This window comes from Podarcis erhardii (genome assembly GCF_964252035.2).
Source record: "Podarcis erhardii genome assembly, chromosome: 14".
NCBI lineage: Eukaryota > Metazoa > Chordata > Lepidosauria > Squamata > Lacertidae > Podarcis > Podarcis erhardii.
Genome location: NC_138503.1, coordinates 2,623,639 through 2,635,862, shown reverse-complemented (window position 1 = coordinate 2,635,862; position 12,224 = coordinate 2,623,639).

Genomic DNA, 12,224 nt, shown 5'->3' with positions numbered 1-12,224 from the left:
CCACCAGATCCCCTCCCCGGTTTCGGCCCCTAGCAATAGTTCCATCAATCTCGGAAAACCATCAACCCGGAGATCTCAAGTCCGAGGCTCTCAAGTCTCTTTCATGTCCCCTCTGCCGGTCTTTTTGACAATCTTTGGTGTTGAAAACCAGATCTCGGGGAAGCTCCAACCCAACGGTAATCATATTCCTTCCTGTCAAACTTCCATAGTTAAAAACAGGGCCTATAGGATATTCCAAATCTTGTTTCACATTCCTTTCAAATCCAAAGGCCCCCGAAACTCCAACCTCCACCTGGCTCAGATTTGTATCCCAAAGGTCATCTCCACATAGGGTGATCTCTCCGTCTTTCATTTTCCAGACCAAGCCAGGCTTCCATCTCCAAAAATTTGCTTCTCCTAGTTGCCATCATGTGATGCCTCAAATTGTAGTCCACCATTTGCCTCTGTAGGGTTACGGCTCCCCCTTTCATCACTTTAATCACAACATGATTCTCCTCAAATTTTTCGATTTGTTCAGTTGGAAGAGGTTCCTGTGCTGAGTTCTTGTCAACTTCTTTACTAATACCCACTTTTGTTCCCAAGATTACAGCATTAGTAGCCATAACATTTATCTGGTCTTGCAGCTTTCCCAAGAGATAAAATGTCCTGTTCAGTTCACACTCGATTTCCTTCCCGACTGCCATCCTTAAACAGTCCAAGGTCAAAAACTGGTTTCTCAAGGCTTTTATCTTTATTTTTAAAAAATGTTTATTAAAATTTTTAAATACAGGTGTAAAAATAATAAACAATATAACATGTATCGTAACATAGTTTCATAACTTCTTTGGACTCCCTCGCGTCTCCCGCTCCCACTTACATCATTGTAAATTTTTACCAGCAATTTATCATCTTGTTTACGTTCTTATGCCCCGTTCATTTAAATATAATCTAATAGTTCTCCAGAAGGTTTATATTTCTCACTTGTCATCCCAATTCCGTCTAGTTTAGTGGTGCTCAATTATTTATGATCTAGCATCCTTCTTAACATTCAACCAAATTACAGTATTTTTGCAAATACATCTTAAATTTCTTCCAATCTTCTTCAACCCTCTCCTCTCCCAGGTCTCGGATTCTGCCGGTCATCTCGGCCAGTTCCATATAGTCTATCAGTTGCATCTGCCATTCTTCCAGTGTGGGTAGATCTTGAGTTTTCCAATGCTTAGCGATGAGTATCCTTGCTGCCGTTGTTGCGTACAGGAAAAAAGTTCTGTCCTTCTTTATCACCCTCTGGCCGACAATACCCAGGAGGAAGGCCTCTGGTTTCTTGGGGAAAGTATACTTAAATACCTTTTTCAACTCATTATATATCATTTCCCAGAAGGCCTTCACTCTAGGGCAGGTCCACCAGAGGTGAAAGAATGTTCCTTCATTTCCTTTACATTTCCAACATTTGTTATCAGACAAATGGTATATTTTGGCAAGTTTAACTGGGGTCATGTATCATCTATATATCATTTTCATTACATTTTCCTTCAAAGCATTACATGCAGTGAAGTTCAACCCAGTGGTCCACAACCTTTCCCAGTCCTCAAACATGATGTTATAGCCTATATCCTGTGCCCATTTTATCATAGCCGATTTAACCATTTCATCTTGTGTGTTCCATTTTAACAGCAAGTTATACATTCTTGAAATTACCTTAGTCTTAGGTTCTAACAATTCTGTTTCCAATTTCGATTTCTCCACCTGGAACCCTAACTTTTTGTCGTTTTTAAAAACTTCTTTAATCTGAGCGTAGTGTAACCAGTCTCGCACTTTATCCTTCATTTTCTCCAAACTCTGCAATTTCCAGTTGTCTCCATCTTTTTCTAATATTTCCCAATATTTTGGCCATTTGGCCTCCATATTGGGTCTTTTTCGGGCCTTAGCTTCCAGAGGTGATAGCCACCTTGGAGTTTTGTTTTCCAATAAGTCTTTATATTTTGTCCAGACATTAAACACTGCTTTTCTGACAATATGGTTCTTAAAGGCCTTATTGATCTTAACTTTGTCGTACCATAAGTATGCATGCCAACCAAAAGCATTATTAAAACCTTCCAAATCCAGTACATCAGTGTCTTCAAGAAGTAGCCAGTCTTTTAGCCAGCAGAAAGCTGCGGCCTCGTAGTACAACTTTAAGTCTGGCAGGGCAAAGCCCCCTCTTTCTTTCGCATCAGTTAATATCTTAAACTTAATTCTGGGCTTTTTGCCCTGCCAGACAAACTTAGAAATATCTCTCTGCCACTTCCGGAAGCACTCCGTCTTGTCCACAATCTGTGGTGTTTGAAACAAAAACAACATTTTTGGCAATACCAGGCTAGCAGTTTCCCACATTTGTTTGCCGATTCAAAAGTTTTTTGTTTCATTAATTTAATCTTCCATTCTATTTCTTGGTTTATCAATTTGGAATATTGAGCTTGATACAGTTTAATTTCTCTCAGAATCGGCTGTGACTTCGGATTTGATCTTAATTTCTTCTCCAATTCTTTGATTTTCTGCAAAATCTTATCCTTCCTTTCATTTTGTGTTCTTTTCTTTACAGTGTTCTGTTGTATCAAGAACCCCCTCATCACAGCTTTGCTTGCGTCCCAGATAGTTCTTTTTTCCACCGTAGTGTTCATATTTATTTCAAAATAATCCTTTAGAGTTTTTTGGGCCTTCTTGACAATCTCCTGATCTCTAAACAAGCTATCATTCATCTTCCATCTAAAGGAGCCGGTTGGCAAAAATGTCATATCCATCTTCAGCGCATTATGGTCGGAGCAGGTCTTTGGGCAGATTTCCACTTTTCTGACCTTGGGTGCCAGACCTCTAGATATCCATATTTGGTCGATTCTTGTCCAAGTCAGTTGGGCTTCAGAGAAGAATGTTCCCTCTCTTCCCAGGGGGTTCTTAGTTCTCCAAATGTCAATCCAGTCCATATTGTCAGCCATTTCAAAAAAGGTCTTTGGCAGTCTGCCGTCTTTTGTAACATTTTGATTTTGTGACTTATCCATGTTTGTCGATACGACCCCATTCATATCTCCCATCATAATGATGTTGTTGTAGTCCAGATAGTCCAGCATAATCTCATGCAACTTCTTGTAAAATTCCGATTTCCCGTCATTTGGTGCATAAATTCCTAATATCAAAATCTTTTCTCCTTGATGTTGTATCTCAATTCCTAATATTCTTCCATGTTCGTCTTTGAATAAGAATTTAGGTGACAGGCTCTCTTTTGCATATATCACCACTCCTCGCTTCTTTACTCTGTCCGAAGATATGAATTCTTGACCAAGTCTTTTGTTTATTAACACCTTTCTATGGAGCCTAGTCACATGTGTTTCTTGTAAGCAGATAATATCCAATTGTTCTTTTTTTAATATATGAAAAATTTTCCTCCTTTTTTCCGGGATGTTGCAGCCATTAATGTTCCAGCTCAAAAGTTGCAGAGACATCCTGAATAAATCTGGTTATTTTTCAAGGGGTGGTATCTTATTCAGAAGATCTTCAGGGTCCAAGGGTGCAGGTACCTCTGGTGTTTCAGGCCCTGGAAGTTGGTCAATTCCTTTGTGAAGGTCCTCTCCGTATACGTTCAGAAATGTATCTCTATCTTCCGATGTTCTGATTTTGATCTTCTTCCCTCTAAAAGTAAAAGATAGTCCTTGAGGAAATTCCCACCTAAAGATGATTGAATTCTTCCTTAGTAGTCTTGTCAACTCCAAATAGTTAGATCTAAGATCTAGCAGTTGTTTAGGAATATCCTTGTAAATCTCAATTCTTTTGTCCAAAATGTCCAGTGACTTTCCGTAGTGTAGGCCCAAAATCTTATCCCTTTCCTCCTTTGACCTCAGTATTATCAAACAGTCTCTGGGCTTCTCTTTCTTTAGAAGTCTTCCGAGCCTAAAAGCCGAAACAATTTTAAAATCCTTTTCCTCTAAACTCCAAAATTTGGAAAATTCTTTAGTCAAAAACTCAGCTAGGTTGCCTTCTTCCACTTCTGGTATTGCTCTTATCCTTAAATTGCTCTCCCTGTTCCGCAGTTCAAGCATGGACAAATAGGTCTGATGTTCACCTACTTGTTTGCAGAGTGGTCTTACCTCTTGTTCTAAATTTTCAAGTTTTTGGCTGGTATCTTCAGCCAATTTCCGATTTTCCCCTGCAGCCTCCTTCAATTCTGCGATTGCTTGAGTATTCTGTGCAACTTGTCCAGATAATTTATTTAAACATTCTGTATTTTGATCAATTTTAGCTGTTTGCTCATCAGCTTTCTTGTCCAAAGATTCCACTCTCTTGTCCAAAGATTCCAATTTTTCAAAAATTTTCTCTAAAATAGCAGTGCTTGCCCCTGAGGCCATATCTTCCAGTTGTAATTCCTCAGTTTCTCCCTCCCCTGCCCGAGGCAGAGAAACAGGCAGAGAGACAGCTTCCACCTCAGAAGGCAAAGTAGGCACAGATGATCTACGTGCCTGTGAGGCTGCGGTTAAAGTTGTCAAAGTTGTTTGTTTAGTTCTTCCTCTCCTTCTTGTACCACTCATTCCAAAGTTATCTAAAAGTCAAGGTCAAGCTGAGTTGTTCCCATGAGAAAGCCACAGCCCAGATGGTAACAGTCAGCAGAGGGCCGGGAAAGGGAAAGTAAAATAAAAGTCACTGTTATAGGTCCCAAATCCTCTAGGGGGAGTTTAAAATATTTCAGGAAAGAAATCAATTTCAGTTAAAATAAAGTCAGATTTCTAAGTCCAAGAACCTTCAATAAAGAGATTTTTCAGCAGAGTTGGGGTTTAGTACAGCAACAGTGTTTCTGATGGTGCAAGCTGGTAATCCAAATGCCTTAAAGTAGCAAGTTCAAATTCTCTCAGATTGTTTCAAAGTTCAGATTCAAAGTATCCAAACTGCAAACTGCAAGCTGACAGCTCAGTTTCTCAGGCAGCTCCAGCGCCTGGGGTTTTTAGTTAGAATGTAGCTCCAAAGGGAGAAAGATATCCCCGTATAAATTAAAATATAAAAGTCCAACACATAAAATTATTGTTCCACTTTGAATAAAGTTCAATGGGTGCTCAGATCAAATAGTTTAAAAGATCTCTCTTTGCCTCCACTCCTCCAGCTCTTTGCGTTCAAGTTCAATGGGAGCGGAAGACGGACTTCCTGTTTTTCGTCACTCCGCTTTCAGCCAAATTTAATATTTTAAAGTCCCAAATTGCATACAGTCAGTTGTTTACTCACGAGTTGTTGTTTTCAGAGCATAAATTTCAGGAAGAAAGGTCAGCGCTCACTGGCAACAGCTACGCGGCTTCACTCCGCCGATTGCGGAACGACCCACAGCGCCGCAGCCTCCTCCGCGATCCGGAGCCCCTTACGGGGTTCCTTCAACGTTTCGGTGGCCGCTGCTGGCGCCCGCCGGGTCCCGGGACCGCAGGCTTCTGCTGCCTGCGGGTTTCCGTTTCGGGTCTCCGCTGCGCCGTAGCGGACGACCCTTTCTCGAGCGGAGCTTCCCTTCCCGTTAGGAAAGGGCAGCCATTGCCCTTCGCGCCGCCTCCGGAAGTAACAAAGAAAGTTTCAATTTTGTCCAACTGTCTAAGTCTCTCTTAATTTCTGACCAACATTTTTCATAGTTATCCTTAAATAGACTCAGATTTTTTGCTGTTATATTTACCCCTAGGTACTTTACTTTTTTAACCACATTTAATTCTGTCTCTCTCTGAAACCATTCTGACTCTGTATCTGTCAAGTTTTTTTCCAACACCTTGGTTTTCTGTTTGTTTAATTTAAATCCCGCCACCCGACCAAAGTCCTGAATCAATTGTAGTACTCTTTTCGTACTAGATTCTGGCTCCTGCAGGGTCAAAACTAGGTCATCTGCAAAAGCTTTAAGTTTATATTGTTTCGCTCCGACCTGAATTCCTTCCACCAACCGGTCCCCTCTAATCATATTCAAGAGCACCTCCAGAACCGAAATAAATAACAAAGGGGAAATAGGGCAGCCTTGTCGTGTTCCTTTTTCGATTTCAAACTCTTCTGTAACCACATTGTTAACTATCAATTTAGCCTTTTGTTCTGAGTATATTGCATCAATCCCATTCTCATAACCCCGTCCCACTCCCATTTCTTTTAGATTTCCCTTCATAAATCTCCAGGAAATATTGTCAAAGGCCTTCTCCGCATCTATAAAAATTAACACTGCTTTTGTATTTATGTCTGTTTGCAAAAGTTCCAAAATGTCAATAATGTTCCTTGTATTAGCAAACAAGTGTCTACCTGGGAGAAAGCCTGCCTGGTCCTTGTGAATTACTTCATTTAAAACTTTTTTAAATCTACTTGCCAAAATGTCTGCAAATATTTTGTAATCCACATTTAAAAGAGAGATGGGACGATAGTTCTTAAGTTGTGTCTTTTCAGCTTCCGATTTTGGTATCAATGTGATAAAAGCTTCCTTCCACGATTCCGGCGCCCTCTTCCCCTCCATAATTTCATTGCTAACCTCCATCAGTGGTTGTATCAAATAGTCTTTTAATGTCTTATAGTACTTGGAGGTCAGCCCATCTGGCCCTGGAGATTTGCCCAGTTGCATGTTCTGAATGGCTTGTTCAATCTCTTGTCGTGTTATTTTACAATTCAGGATTGATCTATTTTCTTGTGACAATTTTGGTAGTCCATTTTTTTCCAAAAATTGTTTAATCTCAACCTCGTCTTGCGGCCCTTGAGTGTATAATTTTTTGAAGTATCTCTGGAAGCACTTTCTAATATCCACAGGGTTCTGAATGTTTCTTCCCTCAATCTCTAAATTTGTAACTGTATTTAATTTTTGTCTCCTCTTCAACTGCCAAGCTAGCAGTTTTCCACATTTATTCGCCGATTCAAAAGTTTTTTGTTTCATTAGTTTAATCTTCCACTCTATTTCCTGGTTTATCAATTTAGAGTATTGTGCTTGATGGAGTTTAATTTCTCTCAGAGTCGGCTGTGACTTCGGATTTGATCTTAACTTCTTCTCTAATTCTTTAATTTTCTCCAAAATTTTGTCTTTCCGCTCATTTTGTGTCCTTTTCTTTACAGCATTCTGTTGTATCAGGAACCCCCTCATCACAGCCTTACTTGCGTCCCAGATAATCCTTTTTTCCACCGTAGTGTTCAAATTTATCTCAAAATAGTCTTTCAAAACTTTTTGGGCCTTCTTAGTGATCTCCTGATCTCTAAACAAATTGTCATTCATCTTCCATCTAAAGGAGCCGGTTGGTAGTAGTGTCATGTCCATCTTTACTGCATTATGGTCGGAGCAGGTCTTTGGGCAGATTTCCACCTTTCTAGCCTTAGGTGCCAGACATCTAGATATCCATATTTGGTCGATTCTTGTCCATGTCAGTTGGGCTTCAGAGAAAAATGTTCCCTCTCTTCCCAAGGGGTTCTTTGTTCTCCAAATGTCAATCAGGTCCATGTTGTCTGTCATTTCAAAGAAAGTCTTTGGTAGTCTGCCGTCTTTTGTGACATTTTCGCTTTGTGACTTATCCATGTTAGTTGATACGACCCCGTTCATGTCTCCCATCATGATGATGTTGTTATAGTCCAGATAATCCAGCATAGTCTTGTGCAACTTCTTGTAAAATTCCGATTTCCCCTCATTTGGTGCATAGATTCCTAATATCAAAAGCTTCTCTCCTTGATGTTGTATCTCAATTGCCAAAATTCTTCCATGTTCATCTTTAAATAAAAATTTAGGTGACAGGCTCTCTTTTGCATATATCACCACACCTCTCTTCTTTACTCTGTCCGAAGATATAAATTCCTGGCCGAGTCTTTTGTTTATTAACACTTTTCTGTGGAGCCTGGTCACATGTGTTTCTTGCAGGCAGATGATGTCCAATTGTTCTTTTTTTAATATGTGAAAAATTTTCCTCCTTTTTTCCGGAATGTTGCAGCCATTTATATTCCAACTCAAAAGTTGCAGAGACATCCTGAATAAATCTGGTTATTTTTCTGGGGGTGGTATCTTATTCGCTGGGTCTTCAGGTTCCGAAGGTGCAGGTACCGCCGGTGCTCCAGGCCCAGAGGGTAATTCAATTCCTTTTTGAAGGTCCTCTCCGTATGCAATCAAAAATTTATCTCTATCTTCCAATGTTCTAATTTTAACCTTCTTCCCTCTGAAGGTAAAGGATAATCCTTGGGGAAATTCCCACCTGAAGATAATTGAGTTGCTCCTCAGCAATCTAACCAATTCAAGGTAGGCAGATCTAAGGTCCAACAGTTGTTTAGGAATGTCTTTGTAAATTTCAATTCTTTTATCCAAAATGTCCAGTGACTTTTCGTAGTGTAGGCCCAAAATCTTATCCCTTTCCTCCTTTGATCTCAATGTTATCAAACAGTCTCTGGGCTTCTCTTTCTTTGCAAATCTTCCAAGCCTGAAAGCTGATACAATTTTAAAGTCCTTTTCCTCTAAATTCCAAAACTTGGAAAATTCTTTAGTCAAAAACTCAGCTAGGTTGCCTTCTTCCACTTCTGGTATCGCCCTTATCCTTAAATTACTCTCCCGGTTCCGCAGTTCTATCATAGAGAGATAGGTCTGGTGTTCACCTACTTGTTTGCAGAGTGGTCTTACCTCTTGTTCTAAATTTTCAAGTTTTTGGCTAGTGTCCTCAGCCAATTTCCGATTTTCTACTGTGGCCTTCGTCAACTGCCCAATTGCTTGTACGTTCTGTGATACTTGTCCAGTTAATCTATTTAGACATTCTGTATTTTGATCAATTTTAGCTGTTTGCTCATCAGCTTTCTTGTCCAAAGATTCCACTCTCTTGTCCAGAGATTCCAATTTTTCATAAATTTTCTCTAAAATAGAAGCAGTTGCTCCTGAGGCCATATCTTCCAATTGTAACTGCTCAGTTTCTCCCTCCCCTGCCTGTGGCAGAGAAGCAGCTTCTTCCTCTGAAGGCAAAGTAGGTACAGATGATCTACGTGTCTGCAAGGCTGAGGTTAAAGTTGTTAAAGTTGTTTGTCTAGTTCTTCCCCTCTTTCTTGCGCCACTCATTCCAGAGTTATCTAAAAGTCAAGGTCAAGCTGAGTTGTTCCCATGAGAAAGCTGCAGCCCAGAGGAAAACAGTCAAACAGGAGGTCGGGAAAGAGAAAGTAAAATAATGTCACTGCTATAAATCCCAAATCCTCTAGGGGGATCTTAAAATATCTTCAGGGAAGAATCCAATTCTAGTAAAGTTATTAGAATCAAATTTAATGTCCCAGAACCTTCAATAACAAGTTTTAAGCAGAGTTAGTGTTGACAGCCACATTGTTTCAAACAGTGCATGCTGGTGTTTCAAATGGTGTTTCAAAGTAGCAAGTCCAAACCCCCTCAGATTGTTGCAAGTTTTAATACACAGTAGCCAGATCTTGCAAACTGACAGCTCAGTTACTCAGGCAGCTCCGGCACCTGGGTTTCTCACTCAAATTGTAATTCCAATAGAAGAAAGGTATCACGAAGCAAATAAAGGGCAAAAAACCCGTTGCTTAAAGTCCTTATTTTGTTTAAAAGAAAGTTCAATGGGTGCTCAGATCAATTAGGTTAAAAGTTCTTTCAATGCCCCCACTCCTCCAGCTCTTTGCTTTAAAGTTCAATGACAGCGGAAGACGGACTTCCTGTTTTGCGTCGCTCCGCTTTCAGCCAAATTCAGTACTTTTAGTCTCAAATTTTATAAAGTCCTTCTTTACTCACGGGTTGTTGCTTTCTCCGAATCAGAAATTTCCAGGAAAAAAGGTCAGCGCTCACCGGCAGCAGCAGCGCGGCTTCACTCCGCAGATTGCGCAACGACTCACAGCACCGCTACCCCCTTCACGTTCCGGAGCCCCTTATGGGGTTCCTTCAACGTTTCAGGGGCCGCTTCTGGCGCCCGCCGAGTCCCAAGACCACAGGCTTTTGCTGCCTGTGGGTTTCCCGAATGGGTCTCCGCTTCGCCGTAGCGGACGACCCGTTTTCCGCGGAGCTCCTCCTCACAGAGAGAAGAGGACCGCCATTGCCGTTCGCGCCGCCTCTGGAAGTGTCAAGGCTTTTATCTTTAAAAGCAATTTCCTAGCTGCTTCCTTACGACAATATCCCAAAGCTCCCTCTAGGGGGATTCAAGTTCCTTTTCACTCCTTCCAGCACAGACCCAAAGGTCCCATACGTTAAATTGTAACAGTTCCTTCCTTCTTTTTAAACGTAAGATTGTAACAAAAACAGACAGTAGAAACAAAGTCCTTCTTTTGTATCTTGACAGCTAACTTGACAGCTGTCAAATTTATCTATTCACCGTCAGCAGGCTCTCACAGACCATTCCCGGGTTTAGGGAAGTGGTGCTTCAATTCCCGAATTTTAACCTTCTCCCGCAGGCTCCCCTGCTTCCAAAAAAAATTATTGATGGTAGTTTCAATCAGTGGAATTTAAATCCTTTACATAAAACTCTCCACGACCTTAGTTAACAGGTTCTTTGCTTCAGTTTATTTACAGAAAGGGGAGGCGGACTTCCTGTTTAGACCTTCCCCGATCGGTGCCAATTTAAAAATACTTTAAAGATCCAATTTCCATTCTACTCATGGGTTGTTGTTTGAAATCCAGTTGTCCACAAGAAAAAGTCAGCGCTCTCCGGCAACGGCTACGCGGCTTCACTCCGTAAAAATAGCGGTCGATTCAAAACACCGCGCCGCTCACCCCACATCACTTCAGAACCCCCGAAAAGGGGTTTCCCTGTGGGTAGGGGGGGGGCGCTCCTGGTGTCAGCCGAATCCCATGTTCCCAGGCTTCATCTGCCTGGGATTTCTAAAGGATCTCCGCCTTCGCCACGGCGGCACGACCCGAATTCCACGGAGCGGTTTCCTCTCAGTCAGAGGAGCACCGCCATTGCCGATGGCGCTAACCCGGAAGTCCTCTATTGAAGTGTGTCTTTATGTGTAGCCCCTGAACCAGTGTGGGCTGGTCTTTGATACCTGGGGTGAAAAACCTAATTAACTGAAGTTTGTACTATTATGCATAGTACAAAAAAGCAGTTAGGGCCTTCTGCTCCCCTCAGTGCTTGAACTCCTCGAGGTTTTCAATTAGTGGACAGTGTCCAGAAAGACAACAGTACTATTTCACACAACATGCCCAATTACTTACTGAATCTGCTGCATCAAGATGTGGTAAACATCCAAATTTAAATGGCTTTAGAGGATCAGACAAAACATGGGAAGAGGAGTTCCCATGGTTGCTAGTCACGTTGGCTTAAATGGAATTCATGAAGTTCAAATCAGTACACTTGGGAGCAAGAGGAGGTGAAGTGCCTGTTTCCTAGATTTTTATCCTGTTTCTCAAGCAGTTGTGTCCCCAAGTGGCTCATGTTTTTTTTAAAAAAGGGTCCTGCTTGAATCAGGTCTGACTTTCAAACTAAAAGGACAATACGCACAAGGGGAGAGGAAAGGTAGAGGAGGTGGGGTATCAGTTCCACAGGCCCAGAACAAAGTGGGGAGCTATAAGGGAATATTTATGTCCAGTTCTGGCCAGGCCAATCTCCCCTTGATGCTGCCCTTGCTTGAAAAGGCACTTAATTGGCGGCGACTTGTTTCTTTTACCAACGGATGGGACCAGGCTGGTCTCTCCCTCCCTTGTTGATGTTCTCCACAGACTAAGGGAGCAGCCTGGCCTGTGCCAGAGCCGCCTTCCATTCCCCCCAGTCCCTGTTGCCTTCCAACGCCTCCTTGGTGGGCTTCCTTCCTGCCCTCCCCGTCTGTCTCACAGGGTCCCTGCAGGACAAGCAGAAGGAAGGGGGTGGGGGAGAGAGGGGGTGGCTCCGTTGGTGGGATGCGCTCCTCAGGAAGCCTCGCCAGGCGCCATCATTATATTTATAGGCTCCAGGCAAAAGCTTTCCTCTCTATCAAGGCCTTTGTCCTTCTCCTGCCTTTGAGACGCAGACAGGAGGTTTTTAAGGGATTTCTCCCCTGCTCCTTAGAGGACAGGAGGGCTATAATGATAACTGGGTGCCTGGATGTGTCTTCTGGGTGTGTAGAGCATCTCTCAGAGTCATGGGTTGGAGCCCCACGTTGGGCATTGCATGGGGTCGGACTAGATGACCCCAGGGGTCTCTTCCAACTCTCCAGTCCTTGGATTCTCTCCTCCTGGTCTGGCGCTCTGGCGCCTGCTGCTAAGACAGGCCACGCTGCTCCCGGCCTCGTGGTGGCAGCAGAGAGCACGGCCCGGCCTGCCCCGCGGGCTCTTGGGGTTCGCGCCTGCGTGGAGCGCA